This window comes from Apteryx mantelli, chromosome Z (genome assembly GCF_036417845.1).
Source record: "Apteryx mantelli isolate bAptMan1 chromosome Z, bAptMan1.hap1, whole genome shotgun sequence".
Lineage (NCBI taxonomy): Eukaryota > Metazoa > Chordata > Aves > Apterygiformes > Apterygidae > Apteryx > Apteryx mantelli.
Window position 1 is genome coordinate 87,414,443 of NC_090020.1, and position 12,637 is coordinate 87,427,079.

The 12,637-nt window shown below is 41.8% G+C and overlaps 1 long non-coding RNA gene across 1 annotated transcript; it reads left to right on the forward strand.

The window, feature by feature from the left end:
• Nucleotides 1–469: 469 nt before the first annotated feature.
• LOC106486970 (uncharacterized) lies at nt 470–11,870 on the forward strand. The gene is made up of 3 exons (XR_001292987.1): nt 470–927; nt 6,531–6,709; nt 11,286–11,870. It is a non-coding gene; the product is annotated as an uncharacterized lncRNA (long non-coding RNA).
• The last annotated feature ends 767 nt before the right edge of the window (nt 11,871–12,637 follow it).

Below are 12,637 nucleotides of genomic sequence, written 5' to 3' on the forward strand. Positions count from 1 at the left end.
TTACTTTTTCTCTTTGGAAAATAGGCTTTTTTTGTTTTTGACACACAATACTTATAGGTCAGAGTAACGGGTATAAGGAAGGACAGGGAAGGATAGATCCTCTGCCTTCTGTTCAGACTTTTTTCTTTTTGACTTGAGTCAAGAAAGAAAATATTTTGTCTTGCTTTTGCAATTGTTTTGATTATTTTGCATGACCACTGGCATTGAGTCGGAAGCTATGAAAGCAGACCCTGGTGTAATGTTTCCGCACTTTCTGTCGGTGCCTGCTCGACTCGTAGCCAGGACGTTCAAACCCAGGCAGAAGCTGCACGGCAGTAAAAGCTGTCGCAGGAGGACCAGCGTCCTGCTCGTGCCTGAGGTATGACATGGTTCCTGCAGAACCAATAGCAACTAACCTCGCCGAAAGCTCGGTCAAACCTTTCTCCCACTGGAGACACTTAGAAAAACATCCGCTGACTTTGCACAGCAGAGCCCGGCACAAAGGGAAGGTTAATGCACCCATTGCATTTAGCGGATGACACTAATGAAATGGATGGACTGAGAAAGTGGCCGCTCTGACGAGGCAGCTTACAGCTTTTACAGCTATTTCGCACTTTTATTTAATGCTTTCAGCTGATGCCATACGGCTAAAAGAAATTAAGTGTGGGATTTTTAAACTGGATGACACAGGCTGCTACCGCAACTGGAAGAAACTCAGTCCCATCTCAGTGGCAGGAGGGGCCGTATCTTCTGAGGTTTTTAAAAATTGAAAGGCAGTTTTCAAAAGTGCAAAATTCTGCTCTTATCGGCAAAAGTCCTAATGTCTTCAACAGGAGCAGGCCACGAGCAGCACCCACCGCCTGAACATCTCCTCGAGCTGCTTGATCGTGCGAAGAGACCGAGGGCAGTGAACGGAACGGACAGCGGAAAGGGGAAGGCAGCAGACAGGTAGATACAAAAAGGAAAGAGCACCGTTACTTGCTTTCTAAGCAACACAGGCAAATTAAATATATGTATATGTATTTTATATATATATAATATATATATTTTTTGTCTTTACAAAAACTGTACCAGAAATCTTCTAGAAAGGGTATCTTGATATAGGCCGTTGGATTACCATTTCATCCTCATAAAGCAATGAAACCAGAAAAGACCAGAATTGAAAAAAAAATTTTTTTTTAAGTTAAATTGTGTTTTGTGGGATTTTTTGATTCAACTTGTTTTATAGTTTTGATAAATTGTCTATATATTTTCAATAATAGATTACAAAATACTGGCATACTTCTAAATGGTTAATTCTTGTATGTTCAGAACCAGTTTTCTGTAAGTTCAGAATTGTATTTTCAGTTCCTCCACACTTTTATAATTCTTTAAAAAGGATGTGTGCTAAAAGTGTAGATACAGTAGTGTCACTCGATCAAACTTAAACTTGATATTAAAATTTCTTATGAAACTGTTCCAGAAAAAGAAAAATTATTACAGTTGGCAAGTTGTGCGGTGAGAAAAGCATTGTTTTGGAGCAACAGTAACAACATCAGTATATTCCTTCTCTTGCAGACTATTTTGATGAGCACTAAAATGGAAGAAACATTGGACTGTGCTGAAGTGTGTCTGTAAACAGCTGCCTTTTCGCTCCGCGTATTGTAGATTTCTTTTCTTATGTTTGGAAATAGAATAATGAATTTCCATTTAAAGGCTGAAATATTAGGAAAAAACTAGAAATTTCTGTTATTACTTTTATGATTTGGTAAGCTCAGTGGAACTAGCAGTACACCGTGAATGGAGCATTTAAAAAAATCTCCCTTGGAATAATTAATACGTAGTAATCATTTAAAAGACTAAACACACTCTTGCTTGTCTGACTTTTACCTGTTGTGGCTGTATGTGAGGCCCAAAGGCACAAAGACGGCATGATTCAGCACTCCGCAGGGAACGGCACGGCTCTCCCGCGGGCTCCACACCAGGGATGGCTCGGGAGGGACGGGGCTTCCTCCTGGGTGGCAGCCGGCCGTCCCCAAGCCGTGCCCCTTCGAAAGAAAAAGCAGGGGCTCGGGCAGGTCTGGGAGCCCCGGCTCGCGGCTCCTTGTTTCCCTGTCGCAGGGGGGTAAAGTCCTGCCACGGGACATCTGCTGCCTGCAGGGGCAGCGCATGGTCAGGACAAGCTACGGGCAAGAGGGAGAAAAGCTCTGGTGCTCCGCGCGCGTTCCTGAATCTGCGATCCCGGAACAGTCAGGTCGAGAAGCAAAGCTCCTCGGCAGAGAAAAGCAATAAATATTTTGTGTAAGAGACGTAACTGGAGACCTCTAAAACCAAGGCCTCCAAGGGTGTGGTTCGAGTGAGGCTCCAAGATTTACAGTCGCAGAAGCTGCGGCCCAAGGTTTTATGCACCGGTACGCGCGCTGACGCTGCTGCTGGGAACTCGTGCGTTGCGCTTTGCCACCTCACTGGAGTCTTCTAGAAACCGTTGCTGTGAATTTACAGCTCCCACTGAATAGAAGAGTATGTCACTTTGGAAGGACCCTGGCAACAGTTTATTACCATAAGGCCGTCGGGTAAGCCAATGAAGCAGCCGTCTGATTTCCTAAAGAGCATTTTCTGCTTAGGGTATGGCTCTGTTAATCTGTTCAAGCCAATTCCATAAAACCCAGACCATCTGTATTTATGAAGATCATGGCTTATCTAGATTTTCTTTGTGTCTGCTGTCACTGCATGATTAAAAGTAGTAGGGATTTACAGTGTAGGTCTATATATTGGCATGTTACAGTGACCTTCTAAGTAGCGTTTCCTTATACTTGAGTAACAGCTAGTACTGTTAAGTTCAGCAGGAAAATGTATAATGGCTATAAAGAATAGAAAAAGCTTCTGCAGTGTTTCAGCTATTCACTAGGCTTTTGTTTTTATAATTACTAGAGTTTTCTTGTGAATTGTACAGTAATGTTTAGTTAACATTTTTATATCACACACAAGGTATGCGTGGTATCTATTGGGAAAATGATGAAACGGTCATTAAAGATTTGCTGCAGGAAGTTGTTGCTGAGGGTCCCAAAGAGGGCTCCCATAGGATTTGCATTAATGTATCGAATTAGCTCCCTCCGCTAATGTTTCTCTTTCTTTTTTTCCCCAGTCATCTCCTGCCTCTTCCCTGAAAGCAACACTCACTTAGATTCCTTTCCTCTACTTAGCCAGAGGTGTTACTTAATGGTTTGTATTATACCTGTGTGCACAGGTGTAGCAAAACGCCAGGGACCTCCGTTGTGATAGACTCATAGGGTCACGTAGGTGGGATGGGAGCCCCGGAGGCTCTAGTGCAACCTGCTCAGGGCAGGTGCAGCTACATCAGGTTGCTCATGGCCCCGTCCGGTCAAGTTTTGAGTATATCCAAGGATGGAGACTCCAAAACCTGTCTGGGCAACCTGTTCCAGCATTTACCCGCCTGCGCAGTCAAAAAATTTTCTGTATGCGATCAGAGTTTCCTGTGATCCAGCTTGTCCCCCCTCGCCCCTTGTCCTGTCGTTGTGGACCTCTGAGAGGTCTGCTGCATCTTCTCAGTGGGCCTCCCACTTATTCTACACCTCTCATGTCTCTTCACAGCGCCAGACTAGAGTCAAGCTCAACAGGCTTCTCAGTGGCTGCAGCTGGAAAGGAGCTGTTACGTGAGAGCAGAAACAAGCAGCAGGGCAAACTTTTCTATTAGCTGAATAACCTTTCCCTACTCGCTTTTGTAGCGTACTGCAACAGTCGTAATTTGCCAACACAAAGTCACGCACATTCTGCAAGGGTTAGCGCAAAGCAGTGAGCTCTGCATTCGTGTTTAGATTACTTCTGCGAGAATGGCTCTAGAACAAGGCGTCAGGGCAAAGCAGCCTCTTGAAAGTTTGAAATTTAAGTAATTATTTTCCATATGATACTGATGCTGACATTAAGGATTTGCTCAGGTGCTTACATGTATTTTCTAGGTATCTTGGCTGCACAAGACAACTGGCAAGACAACTTGGAATGTATTTTAAATTCTTTTTATGTGGTTCGTTATAGTGAAGTTGACTGGATTACTAGTAGTAGATGTGTTGTTCTAACTTCTTTTGACATGCAATTGATAAAGAATACTTCATGAAATATTTCAAAATTAATGTAAAAAATAAAGGCGTTAGTCACAGGGGCCCTGACTTAGCAAAGACATATGGCAAGTGCCTCATCTTAAGCACTTGCTTAAATCCATTTCTGTTTAGCAAAGCACCTAAGTGTTTGGCTGAACGGTGGCCAAGCGGTTTTGGCAACAGTTTCGTTCTGAGGGGAAAGTGTTTTTCTGTCAAGCGCATTTCCGTTGTGCCTGCTAATCTGACATAATCTAAATGACAAGAAATGAATGTTGTCCTACAAACTTTGATAACAGATAAGAGGTTTTTCGCTCTATTTCTTTGCATGTAACAGTTCAGCTACTAGATGGGTTGCTGCTTTACTTTTTAAGAAGTTGAGTTAAAATACTCAATGCTCATTTCAATACATTGAAAGGAAATATTCTTAAATTATTGCATTCATTTATTTTTTTTTTAATTACCAAAATCAGGTCAGGTAAGACTAAGCTGCTTGTGATTGTCAGTCACGTTCCCAGCTGCAGCTAGAGGCCTGGGATGTGGATGCCTTTATTTGAGCTCATTGCCTTGGGCTTTCTTACAGTCAATAGGGAGAAAGAGGCACTTTCATGGTAACATTCGACTTTTTTTAGATGTCTGCTTTAGGATGAGATGAATCGCATTTTAAAAGCTCCTGTTTCTCTCTGTTGGGGATAAAGGGATCCTAGTGTGACTAGGTCAGATGAGTCCCATCCCTGTGTCCCCAAAAAGTGGAACTTTAGAAGCAAACAGAACTGAAAAGCAGAGCTGAAAGGGCTGAAAAGTAAAATGCTGCTTACTTCATTAAATCTGATATGGCTATTTTAAAATCACAGAATACGTCATGAACCTCCCACAAATCTTTTCTCATTAATAAATAACTAAAAGCTAAGAAAAAATATTTAATCGTAAGTTTAAAATGCTGCCTTGTAACACCAGTAAAAAATTTAACTTTCCCCAACTCCAGGTCTTTCAAACTAAGGGGTTTTCAGTGAGTGCAAGTTACTGGAGGTGTATGTTGTCACAGTTTTAAAAGTTATTGCCTTCCCCAAAATCGTTGGAAACGAGAGGATCTGTCATCATACACATAAAAGATAATTTGTCAGAAGACCAAGAAGGAAGGCTCAGTACAATGGAAGTGACATTGCTATAACTACAATAAAAATATGATAGAGCGCTCCACAGAATTTTGGGGCTGGGCATCCTATGAAACACGTTCCTTCATTCCTTACTGGACTCCACAAAGATTCTCGGAATGGTTTTTCTTGGGAGAGGATGATTTACCCTATTACTGATTTAAAAGTACTGGTTCAGATTTTAAAAAAGATCAGAAGAAAGCTCTATGGCAATCAAATGCAATTTCTCGATGACCACATCAAAAACTGATCAAGAATATTCTTAAAACTGTTCAAGAACATTGTCCTCATCACTCATACTGCAAAGCTGTTCTAGAACTTCATTCCAGCTGCTTCAAGTGTAGCTGACATAATTCACTTCTATTGCAATGATGCTGTAAGCTTTCTTACTCCAGAGGAGCTCATAGACTGTGATACATACTGATATCAAGTATCATTGACTCACTGTGGAAAAATTACATGGGTGGGGATAAGGACAATAACAATACAAAAGTTAGAGTACAATATTGTATTTCAATCTGAGATAAAAATGAAAAAAAAACATATATCTGATAAAGCAATGCTGATGGTGTAATGCAGAAAGAGAAGTATATTACAAAGCTTCTGTTCATAGTACACAGCAGAGTCATTGAACGAGACAGGGAGCAGGTATGCGGACTGTTCCTCGGTAAATGAAAGCTAATTTTCTGGTCTCGCCCCACTGTACCCTTTTGCACACATTCTGAGGAAGAGATGCAAAAAGCTGCTTGAGATTTGGAGCAGGTCTAGTTCTGCGGGAAAGAGCGAGCCCCGTGAGCAGGGCTGTAAGAATGCATTGAACCCAAACGGGGAAGGTTTTCTGTTTACCAGCTTATTATTACCTTAATTTACCTGCAGTATACATTGGCTCCTGCTTAAAAACATGAAAAGCTGTTTACAGATCATGTCTGCTTGGCCGAATCTATCATCCCGCAGTGGACTGCTGGGGTGGGAGAAAGCACCCTACCAGGTCAAGCTAGTCCAGCAGCTGATAGTGCTGATTCTTCTCACTGAAGGATATCTTTTGTGAAATATTGTGTATTACTTCACATTGGGAATCAGAAAAAAAAGTCCCTGTTGTACTTGAAGGATGTTGGAGCATTTACACTGTAACACCAATGGGGGGAAAAGGACATATTAACAATAATAACATTGAACAAAAGGTTAGAACCCTGATTGCTGCTTTTAGTGCGTTCCCTCTGGGCCTGTCACGTGTGCTATGATGTATACGGCTTTCTACTGTAAGTAATTGTATTATTGCTATTTACAGTGGCCTTTTTTTCCTAAGAACTGTGCAAGCACTTGATGAGCCGATCCCTGATCCCCATAAACTTGGAATCCAAACAGCTACGGCTTTAAACACGCGAGAGGGAGTCACAGAAGGATGAAGTCATAGCTGTTATCCGATAATGTCTCGGTGATGAGGGAGACCACCGCAAAACAGAACACCTCCAACGTGTGATGAGAGTGGGTATTATTTATTAGTAATTTAAATGAATGAAAATGCCATCAAATAATATTGAATATATCAAAGGTTTGTACAGCCCTGACTGATAGTTAGTCAATATCAAGTAGAGGTTACTCTTTTGAAAATTAAGCAAGGGAATGCTTCTTTAAACAAAAAGCTAAAAATAGTGATGTAGAAATTACATCATTGCCTTCTACTGCGTATCCGGTATTTATACAAATGAGTGCGTGTGGGGGGCACAACTAGGCTAAATCTTAAGGAACGGTTACATATCTTTTAAGAGCTTTCTTCTCCCAGTCCCTGCAGTTTGATATAGGTTGGAGGACACACGTCTGGTCATGTGGTTTTAGGTTGTAGTTCAGATCTGTATTTCATATAGGTACCGGAATAGGGAACAGTTGTAGTACAAATGAGAACGGTGGCCTCTATATACAGTTCTACTTGTCTGTACTGGATTTTGAGAGTTAAATTAAAGAGCATTTAGCAGCAGTTTTGTGAGATTATTTCTGGTTTCTCTACAGCTCTCGGGGAGAAGCCATAAATCCTTCAACAACATTAACCACCACTACCACCAGCAGACAGATAGACAGACACACAGACAGACACACAGACGCACACACACTTTTTTTTGACCTTTCACTGTGTTACTGATTCTCAGGAACGCTGAGAGGTACTGTAAGGCAGTGTAAGGCAACGTACTTTCATCTTCACTGCCCCCAGCACGCTGCTGTTTGTGCAATGAATTACAGCAGGCACTTGTGGAAACATAAATAAGTGATTCTGATGTAGTGAATTAATCATAGAAAGTGTGTTTAGTATAGACTAATAAGGTAAAGTATACGTGTCCGAGACTCTCCCTACGCTAATGTCTTGTTTATGCTAATGCTATTCAGACCTTTGCCTTCTTTTTTATTAAGTTCTGGACTGTCTGTAAGTCTTTGGTGAGAAATTGTTTCTGAGAACTCCTAATGCCATTGTGCCCCCAGGCCGTCCAAGCAGAGAGGTCTCCATCGTGCCCTACAGAAAGAGCCAGAGTTGAGTTATTTATGTTATTTGCACCAGGATGTTACTTCTAGTGTGAATCTACACTGTCCTTTGAAGACAGATAAAAATTCCTTTTGCCCGTGGCTCTGAGCTTGCTGGACCCACCATCCAGTTTCAGTGATGGAGCTGCACAGCCGAGTTTGGAGGCCAGGAGGTACTCAGGCTAAAAAGCTGAGTGTGAGCTTGAAGCCTTTTGCTCAGCAGGGCTCTTAAACTCAATGCGGCAACACAGTGCTTGAACCGGAGCTGGGTGATGACAAGTTTCATGTGTGTCTCCAGCAAAGTGCTATTTAGAAGTCACCTCTTGCTATTCTTTCTCTTTGAAAGATCTGGTGTGCCTTTTTAGAACAATATAGTTCTTTTTTCTTATGTCTTAGATAATTATGAAAACGCCATAGTGATTTTTCATACAGCACGGGACAAGTTTGTAGAAGCAATCTCTTGCTCCACTACCCTCTGCAGTGAAATGATGGGTGGCTAAAAATGGGCCTGTGCTTAGGTATTTTTATGACTTTTATTGCCATAAGAGAAAAGTAAAAGCCAACAGCCTGTGGGGCCATGTAGGAAAGCAGGTAAAGTATTTTCCTTTTTTCTACAGAGAAGCATGTGCTGGCGTTATTCTGCTATTTAATATGAACAAAAGAATGGGCGGGCAAGCATGTACATTAAAGGGCTGAAAGGAAATAATTTTTATTGGTCTGTATAATCAGCCCAGAGTATATTGCTGCTGGAGGGTATTACTGAGGAAATGGTTAGTGAGATTTAGAAAAGGATTAGGCACTTATATGAATAGGAATAACATCTGCTGTTACACTCACGAGGTTAAAAAAAATGACAAGGCGTATCGTTCTTGAGCTTGAGGCCATAAGCTAATCACCAGCTGAGCGGGAAAGGAATCCCCTCTCTGCCCTTTGTTACAGCACTGCGCGTGCGCTTGGGGCCACTGTCGAAGCCTCATCAGAACTGCCAAATTCACATCACTTCCCATTCTGGTACGTTAACTCCTCTTGTTCCTAGCCTTCAATATGCACTTACCACGGAGTGCTGCCTCCTCATCGTTCCCTGCTACATCCTGTCTCACCCAGCTGTGTGAAGCTTAATCTTTAATTGAGAATTGCCATCCATAATATATATTTCATCTAATTTTTCTCTGAGAATCGTGAATAATTAATCGACCTTTGTTATATAAAGAGGCCTGTTATAAATCATCTGAGCTGCACCTAGAGATCTTTGATGTCAGCATCCTCAAAAGAATTACATCTCTTCAGGGCCATCTATTATTCTAAATATAATTCTGAAGAGGAATTATGCATGTAATCTTCACAAGAAACAAGTAATCTCCATCACAGATTTGCTATTAAAGCTTTGCAATCCAATGAAGTTGATGTGTTAGTGTTGGCAAGTACTAATTTTTTGCTCTTATCATCAGAGACCCTTTCATTTAGCATATATACATATGTATTTTTTCCTAGAGGAGAACCTTTTGATGGGAGCGGTATCTGATTTTACAATAACAACGATGTAAATGCTGTAACATGTATAAGCAGAAAAACATAGCTGTGGCTGGAGGCCCACAGACGGCCCTGTAGCGCACACGTCTCTAGAGTTCACTCTGTAATCACGTGCTGCAGCAAGGATCTGGATCCAGAGATTTCCTTATACCATCAACTTTACACTATCTGGATCCTGTCACTGAATTACAGTCACCTACTTCCTTTTCATTCTATACTTCAGAACTATAAATGCTGATGATAGTCCATGCCAGGTTCTTAATAGTTTCCACCTACAGCTATTGGTCTCAGCTGCTGATGTAAGGAGATATAGACATGCAAAAACTGATAATCTGGGCATTGAACTTCCTCACGGGGAAGCCTACCCTAATGAAAGGAGAAGACTGGTGAAGAAGTGGCCTTCTGAGAGAAAGCCTGGAGTGACTTGGAGCTCTGAAGCTGTGATATGAGGAGTTAAAACAAGATAGAGATAATTAAAGAGAAAGAACTACGGGAAGGGAATGATCAAAAATACTGACTGTCTGTGGCAACCTAATGCGACCTGGGGGAGCTGTTTCTGCGAAGGAATTGAAATAGATGATTGAAAAGCATGGGGAAAGAGCTAGATACAGATTTGAGAAGGATGTGCTGAGCTCAGCCAAAGAGTAATGAAACTGGAATTTGTGGAAGAGGCTTGCTTTGATTTATCTTGAATTTGAATTGTTGGAAGAATCTGGTACCGACATGGCTCTCCTGGACTTAACGGTTTGAGGGGACTCTAACAGATCCTTCTAAGAAGGGAAGCTGAAGTAGTTTTAGAGCATGATGCTGGGGAGCCTGTGTCTACAGGTGCCAGTATTAACTGCGCTATATGTAGCTTGCGAGCAGGAGACTTTCATGTGAGGACAAAGGCTAATGACTTCATAAGCTGTACTTTAACAGCTTGCGATTTTAGTTCCTGTACTCTGTTGTCTGGGCATAGGTCAAATCTGTCCTTCCCCAGGAAGACCTTTTGCAAAGGCTCGAGAAAATTTTCTGACTTAGGGACTGCTTGTGGAGTCTTTCCAAAAAAAGGCATCTTTTATTTCCCTTTCCCCTTAGCAACCAGGTGTGAGGTGTGATCTGGACACACAGAGGCTTCCTGTCAGGCAGAAGGCTCCTCTAGTGGTTTTTTTCTCAGTGCCCAATTTACCCTTTGCTGTAAAGACATGATACGGGTAAAAGAGTTATGGCCTATCACGAGCTATTTCTGTTAGAGACAGGGCAATTTCACGGGTTACTGTGCTGCAGTTATTTGCCATATTCCTCCTGCTGGATGTCCCCAATGCCATGCTAGAATTTGCTGAACAGGAGGGAAGTCAGCAGCAGGAGAAAAGCGAGGTTCTGGGCCACCACAGATCAGAGCCTGGTGTGTTCATTAAACTGCTGTTGGTTTTAATTTGCGTTACTGTGCCAGATGCTGAGTAACGAACCCTGTTGTGTGCAGCTGTGCTTCGTGCTAGTGAAGAGACTTCCTTCTGTATCTGAAATCAATGAGGACTATCGAACACCTCTTTCTGAAGTGTGAATACCCCTTGTATCGGAGTGTGGTGATGGATTTCCCTTGTGACGTTGGCCCTACAGAGCTTTATTAATGCACTTTGTATTTCAAACAAAGTAAACATAGTAAAAATCACTTGTTGTCCTGTAAAAGCATAAATGGGTTTGAGAACAGCTTTCACGCAAACTATAGCTCATTAGGCTCTACTTAAGTACTATCATCTTGCCAAAAGATAACAGATAAATAATAAATGCGAAAGTAGTGTAGGGTGGGGCATGGCTGGGGAGGGGACTAGAGACAATTAAGGAAGGAGCAGAAATCAAATCAGGAAGTAATTTATGGCTAAATTGTGATTTGATTTTACTCAGAAATAACCTAGCTCCCAAATGCCCAGAATATCTTGTTTCCTTAAAAACCAGGATGTTAAATGATGAAAAAACTTTTGTGAATCATAATCGCTGCTTGAGAGATCTGTGGATAGCTTTTCCTTTTCTCTTGCAGATCCTGTGGCGGCTGATATTTATTAAAAATAAAAATCCACAGAATGGTGACTCGGAGAACACTGAGTTCAGAGCCTGGCACATATCCCGTCTACAAATGAATCAGTTGCATTCGCTTTGAATAGCAGGAAGCCACCATACAATTCAGTCTACTTAGTAATGTGAAAGACAGGGAGGTAGATCTGTAATACATATTCCCTGAACTTGTGTACTCTGATACGCCTCTCTGAAGAATGGAAGGAACCTGGAGCGGGTTATGTGATACCAGATTCTTGTACGCCTTCTGTAATAAATCATACTTCTCTGCAGGATTATGGTGAAAACTGCAAAAATGCTCTTTTAATCAAAACACCTTATTTTCCAAGGTAATTTACGGCTGTAAAGGTGAAGTTCTTGTTTGTCTCTGTCTTTATTACAGAGTCTGGAGTGGAATAAAGAAATGCCAAGCAACAGGATCTAGTTCCCAGCAACAAAGGAGCTGGGAAGTGGGAAAACTGTTACTGGCAAACTTGCACTTATTTTTATAATGTCACAGTGTTCTTTGGCCCGTGCAACCTGATGGCCAGATCTTATCCCATTTTTATGTTTTGAGACTCTTTAGGAAAATAAAGATCGATTCTTCATAATTTGTTGGGCTCACTAAACTGTGCTTGCTCATATTAGGAAAAAGTAGTTACGCTGCATTAATTTCTGGGAAGAAGGAATTTTCTGCAAGACCTGCAAAGAGAGTGCCTTGAGAGAAAGAAAGAACACGTGAGCAAGTAAACTTAGGGTAAGTGTGTTATGACTGTAAATAAGTCATCTCAGGAGAATTATGTCTCCTTCTATAACTTCTCCCAAGCTAGGGCAGGACAGAGTCTTCAAAACATTGTAATGGTGCAATATCTGTGCACTATGGTGCTAAGCGAGTGCTTTCCCTGAACACTGGTGGAAACCTTCCACCCGATCGGAAAACCAAGGGTGGAAAACATATAAACTCAAGTAACTTCTACAGTTAGATTAAGGCTGAGTAACAGCACTTTTCATTTCTGTCCATTTAATTCCCCTGTGTGTTGAAGTATGGATCATGGTCAAGGAAATGATAACAAATGGTCACACCTCAAATAATTATTGTTTTGGTAAAAGGCTGCAGAATCCAGGTCCCTAAAAGTCACGTGTTTTTTTTGTAGCCAGAGTCCCTTGCTCTTGGGAGGCTGTTGTAATTTTTTATTTCTTTAAATGGCCAAGCAGGGAGCCGGAGCCCAGGCCCAGGCCGTGCAGCGAGGGCTTCATCGCTCAGACAAGGCGCCGCGGCTCCGGACCAGGCTCACGCTCACGGCAGGACAGATTGCTGCAGCCGAGGCCGCGATGGGC